The 6285-nt window shown below is 43.8% G+C and overlaps 1 long non-coding RNA gene across 1 annotated transcript; it reads right to left on the bottom strand.

Annotated features, from left to right (window-relative positions):
• Positions 1-3228: 3228 nt before the first annotated feature.
• On the bottom strand, positions 3229-6081 carry LOC103226707 (uncharacterized). The gene is made up of 3 exons (XR_012090065.1): positions 5960-6081; positions 5634-5835; positions 3229-5216 (listed from the first exon to the last, which is right to left on the bottom strand). It is a non-coding gene; the product is annotated as an uncharacterized lncRNA (long non-coding RNA).
• Between the last annotated feature and the right edge of the window lie 204 nt (positions 6082-6285).

The raw sequence follows: 6285 nt of genomic DNA, 5'->3' as shown, positions 1-6285 counted from the left end.
ATGATGGAAGCGGAGGTTGGAATGATGGAAGCAGAAGTTGGAATGATGGAAGCAGAGGTTGGAATGTTGAAAGTAGAGGTTGGATCGATGAAAGCAGAAGTTGGAATGATGGAAGCAGAAGTTGGAATGATAGAAACAGAGGTTGGAATGATGGAAGCAGAGGTTGGAATGAGGGAAGCAGAGGTTGAAATGAGGGAAGCAGAAGTTGGAATGATGGAAGCAAAGTTGGAATGAGGGAGGCAGCAGCTGGAATGAGGGAAGCACAAGTTGGAATGATGGAAGCACAAGTTGGAATGATGGAAGCACAAGTTGGAATGATGGAAGCAGAGGTTGGAATGAGGGAAGCGGAGGTTGGAATGTGGAAGCAGAGGTTGGAATGTGGAAGCAGAGGTTGGAACGAGGGAAGCAGAGGTTGGAACGAGGGAAGCAGAGGTTGGAATGAAGGAGGCAGAGGTTGGAATGATGGAAGCAAAGGTTGGAACGATGGAAGCAGAAGTTGGAACGAGGGAAGCAGAGGTTGAAATGATGGAAGCAGAGGTTGGAATGATGGAAGCAGAGGTTGGAATGAGGGAAGCAGAGGTTGAAATGATGGAAGCAGAGGTTGGAATGATGGAAGCAGAGGTTGGAATGATGGAAGCAGAGGTTGGAACGAGGGAAGCAGAAGTTGGAACGAGGGAAGAGGTTGGAATGAGGGAAGCAGAGGATGGAATGATGGAAGTAGAGGTTGGAGTGATTTAAGCAGAGGTTGGAATGAGGGAAGCAGAGGTTGCAATGATGTGCTTTGAAGATGGAAAGAGAGGCATGAGCCAAAGAATGCCTGCAGCCTCTGGAAACTGGAAGAGGCAAAACAAACAAAAGACAGATTCTGTGCCGGGTTTTCCAGAGGGAGTGAAGCTCGGCTGACACCTTGATTTTAGTCCTCTAAGAGCCATTTCAGATTTCTGACCCCTAGAAATGTATCTGTGTTGTTTACAGCCACCAAATTCTGGTAATTTGTTGCAGCAGCATGAGAAAGCCAATACAAGGAGGAGAGCTAGCTAAGTGGATTTCTTCACTGGGTGAGACCTGGCTGTGGATGAAGGAGGGAGCAGCAGGGGAGAAACGGGAAAGGACCAATGCAAAAAGACCCTTGGAGAATGGGCAAAATGAAAAGTCAGAGCCGACTTCTGCACTTCTGCTGTCACAGGCATGATTTGAAAGGTCAGGCGAATTCTGTTTAGGGCATAAAATTTTAAAGTTTTAGAAAAGAGGTGGTGATTTCTTAAATTAATGACAGAACGTGGCATTTACGTGCAGGTTTTCAGATTCAAAACCCTCCCAAGTGATCTCATAATCATTGTTGCTTCCAGATGGTCCCCCGCAGATGCCCTCCTTCACTTTCCAAAACTGAAGAATGCCCAGCAAACATCTCAGAGTTTTGCATCCCAGGGTGTTAAAGGCTCCATGTTAAAGGCTCTGCTTTTGCTTGGGAGCTAAGAAATATTTGTAACCAAACAAACGTTTGATAGCTGGGGTCTTCCCTGAAAAAAATGATTTGCCCAAGACCATAGAAAAGTGTTGGAGCAGAAAAAAGAAATTGAGTATTACGACTTGCTATCAGGCTTGGATGAGAATCTCTAGGCTAAAAATAAACTATCTGCAGGTCAGCTCATTCTGTTATGACCCCAAACTTCTTAGGAAACAGTAATGCTAAAACTATTTCTCAAAGACATAGCAAATTAAAGGAATGTCATGCCAAACAGGGGACAAAAGATCAGATGGCCAGAAAAGGACTTCAAAGCCATGTAAGAATTATAAAACAATCTTTTGTTTGAAAAAGTGAATTAGGAGAGCTACAGAATTTTTTGACACTTGATTTTGTTTATTTATTTTAAAGCAGAAAATTACTTTATAAGGCAAAGGAGATTCAGGAATTGCATCTCCACAAATTCCAAAAAACAAGAAGAATAAGATGTCTATCTTCTAGGCATGGGTATAGGAAGTCACTGCCCACCCACAGGTGAGTAGACATGATCAGAGCATTTCAACTTTGGCAGCTAATAGTTTTGAAATCCTTTTCTCTAGCTAGAGAGCTTTAAAAACAACAACAACAACAACAACAAAAAACAAGACAAAAAAACACTGATGCCCAGGCCCCAAATCCTGATATTCTAATACAATTGGCTAAGAGACAGGACTAGATGGAGCCTAAAGTCCCTTGAAAATGTAAAAATGCCTTGATTAACAGTAATTTATAACTAGGATCAAAGATTTAGTCGGCTGATTCTTTAACATATTTTATTTAGCAATCATTTATTGTGTACACACTGTGCAGCTCTGCTCTTAAAAAACTCAACTCTAGGTCGGGCACAGTGGCTTACTCCTATAATCCAAGCACTTTGGGAGGCTGAGGCAGGTGGATCACGAGGTCAAGAAATTGAGACCATCCTGGCCAACATGGTAAAACCCCATCTCTATTAAAAATACAAAAATTAGCTGGGCATGGCGACAGGTGCCTGTAGTCCCAGCTACTCAGGAGGCTGAGGCAGGAGAATCACTTGAACTCGGGAGGCAGAGGTTGCAGTGAGCCAAGATCGTGCCACTGCACTATAGCCTGGTAACAGAGAGAGACTCCATCTCAAAAAAAAAAAAAAAAAAAAAAACATAAAACAAAACTTCACTCTAGTAGGGAAGTGGGCCTTTAAACAATAAGAATTCTTAATTCTCACACTGTGTAACAGGTACCAGCAAAGGATCATGTTTAACTTAAAGAGGTAGTAGAGAGGGAGGAGAGGTTAAATTAATTCAGGGGTGTGGTGGGTAGATGTAAAGGTAAGATAAGAGAAGGCTCTGGTCCTAGCTGAGTTGGAAAGCTAACCAGAGTTTGCCAGGTTGTCAAGCAAAAAGAACATTTCCCGACTCAGGGAAACTGTGTGGAAAGTCACAGGCAGGCATGGCATGCTCAGAAGGTGATCAATAATATCACTGGAAGGTAACATTTAGGGGATGAAGCAGGGGAGAAACCTGCTGAGAATTGGCAGAAGTGGGGGATGGGAGGTGAAACTGCAGAGTAGGCTGGCCCTGGGGATCCTAGGAGACCTGTCAACCTTCAGGCCTTGGAAGGCACCTCCTGGAGCTGATGGACATGGAGTGGAGGGGTCTGAGAGCTGGGATATGATCAGATTTGCTTTTTTGCAGGAACCCTCTGGCAGGCCTGGGGAAGATAGGCCTAGGAAGAGTGGGACAAAAAGCAAGGAGATGAGTAAGGAGGATGCAAGAGAAAGACAAACTGAAGTGCAAGATAGGAAAGGATAGATTTAAAAGAAATTGAGATGGCAGAATGAACAAGATCTGGCCAAAAAATGACAGATACAAAGGAGGCAGGGAGTCTCCATTGACTTCCAGGTTTTTAATTTAACGAGCCAGATGGCTTGTAACACCCATCAATCATAGAACATTGCACCACAATTTATTTTATAGAATCATAGAGTTATACAGGAGCAGATATCTTGAGGCTTAATTCTGTACCATATAAAGTGAACCATGCTTCTGCAGGTCACCCCAGCCTTTAAATGTATGGTTGTGGGGGCTGGAGTGTGGGGTGTGTGTAGGTGTGCAGAGTGGAATATGGGTTGAAGCAATGAACTTTTGCTCTGGATTCCATTAGCTAAAGCAATTGCTGCCCTCAAATCATTCCATACGGTTAAACGGTCCATGGGGTTTTTCTAATGAGGCTTGAGATAGTGCAATTACCCTTGTTTTCTTCTGGTCAATATTTTTATATCCCTCCTGGACTTGGATGGTGCTTTACTGCTGAGCCAAGGTTACAAATGGCTGCACCTACCCAGAATTGTGGCTACTTCTTGCTCTGCTCAATCAGTTATCCTGCCCAAGTGGGGCAACAACTCTTCTTCTACTTGTCCATCAGTCCACAACAGAACCTTGCATTCACAGCCTCTTCTCCACTGGTGCCTGAATCAATCATTTGACTTGTGTTTCAGTCCATTGTCACGCCCTCTCTAATTACCCAATGCAAGAAGGAGGACCATAAAATGGGGTGGAAAGATACAAAATTGGACTGTACCCTAACACTGTCCCCATTTTCAGTCTAAGCCTGTTTCCCTTTACTCCCTCCTTCTTCCCTGGTGCCAGTCACTTCTCCATCTATATATTGTCCTGGAGATGAAGGAGCAGTCCCTGGTCTCCACTTACTTAGAGGCTTAGCCCTGGAGACTTCCACAGGATCCAACCACTGTCCACATGAGGCTTCTCAGGGCCTTCCTGCAAATAAAACCCTGGTGCATCCCGAATTCACCAAGAATATGAGTTTAGGCCTTCCCTCTTGCCCCTCATTTTAATTTTGCAGAGATTTCAGGCAAGATTGCTAGAATTTAAACATGTGTCTTCTGTCTAATATAGAAATTATTCTTTTTGAGGCCAGTTGAGATGGTTCATCCTGTAACCCTAGCACTTTGGGAGGCTGTGGAGTGAGGATTGCTTGAGGCCAGAAGTTTGAGACCAGTTTGGGCAACACAGGGAGACCCCTGTCTCTACAAAAAATTTAAAAATTAGCCAGATACGCAGTGCACCTGCAGTCCCAGCTACTCGGGAGAGTGAAATGGGAAGATCACCTGAGCTTGGAAATTCAAGGCTGCAGTGAGCTGTGATAGCACCACAGCACTCCAGCCTGGGTGACAGAGCGAGGAGGCCCTGTCTCTTAAAAAAGAATGAAAGAAATTATTCAGTTTTAATTGTCACATAGATCTGGAAAAACAGGTTCTTCCAGTATGTCAAGGCAATGTAAATCATTTCCAATTTACTTCTATGCTCAGACCAAAGGCGTGGGGTTTCTATTAGTTTCCTTGGATTGTTGTAACACATTACCACAAACTGGGTGGCTTAAAACAGCACACAGTTGTTCTTTCACAGTTCTGGAGGCCAGAGTCTGAAATCAAAGTGTCAGCAGGGTGAGTTCCTTCTGGAGGCTCTGAGGAAGAATTCGTTCCATGGCTGTCTTCTCAGTTCTTGTGGTTGCTAGCAACCCTGTCATTCCTTGGCTTGTGGCAACATAACTCCAATGTCAGCCTTCGCCTTCACATGGCCTTCCAGGTGTCCCTGTGTTACATTTCCCTTTTGTTTCCCTTAGAAGCACACCAGTCATCAGGTGTAGGACTCACCCATCCACATTTAGGATGATCTCAGCTTAAAATCCTTGCCTTCATCACACCTGCAAGATCCTATTTCCAAAGAAAGTCACATGCACAGTTGCAGGAGATTATAACTTTGATCTATCTTTTTGAAGCCACTGTTCAGTTGATTAGAGGGCCCAGCATTATCTCTGCTTTGGTTGTTCCACCAAGGTGGCGACTTAGAAAAAATATTTATCTGATAATTGGGGCTGTTTGAAATAAACTGGGAAATGGCTCCCTTCTGAATTTAAGGTTGGGAAGATCATATTTAGTGTTCTGAAGAGTACTTAGTATTAATGAAGGTATAGACACACACACACACACACTCTTTCTAAAATAATACTATTGTAATTTTCTGCTTTAAATAAACCTCCCATTTTCTGAGGTGAATTTCCCTCTCAGTTTTCCACAAGCCACTCTATCCTATCCTAATACTTTTCCCCTAGAATTTGATAAATGATTTACCTTTTCAAATAGTGTCTCCTACATGTATTCCTCAAGGCACAGGTAGCCCTGGCATAGGAAATGCCTCTTCTCAGCATGTTTCTTCTCTGAATTTGACAGTGAAAGGATTTCTGATCATCTCCACCCTCTTGCCGGCTCCAGCCAGGGTCACGTGCTCTTCCTGCTCCGCGGTCAGCAGGAAATGGCTGCTGGGATGCTGGAGCTGTTTAGAGAGGTGTGGTTAGTTCTCATGCCCCCTGTCCCACAGGCTTTGCCATTTGGCAAACTTAGAACATTGCTTGTGAATATAAGTTTCCACTTAGTATCTGAGAAAGATTCCTACTCACATCATGCGTATCGATGGCTTGGATCCTCTTTAGAAAATAAGACTTGGAGATAAGATCTATTGCCCTTCTCAAGCACCTCCAGAGCAGAAACCAAACACTCACTCCTAGAAAAGAATGTAAAATAAGACTTTCCTTGGCCAAGACTCTCCTCATCTCTCTCTAAAGTTAACAGAGACAAGACACAAATCCTCACTGAGGAAACAAAGTCTTCTGAGAGAAAGAAGGAAGATGTGGAGGTCAGACAGAGACAGCTGGCAAAGATGCCAGCCCTGTTGCCAAGAACACCTGCCCTGTTTACCACAAGGGAGCAGAGGCCAACATGAAGA

The sequence above is a fragment of the Chlorocebus sabaeus genome, chromosome 21 (assembly GCF_047675955.1).
Source record: "Chlorocebus sabaeus isolate Y175 chromosome 21, mChlSab1.0.hap1, whole genome shotgun sequence".
Taxonomy (NCBI): Eukaryota; Metazoa; Chordata; class Mammalia; order Primates; family Cercopithecidae; genus Chlorocebus; species Chlorocebus sabaeus.
The sequence above is the reverse complement of the archived record's forward strand: the minus strand, read 5'-3'. Positions and strand labels throughout refer to the sequence as shown.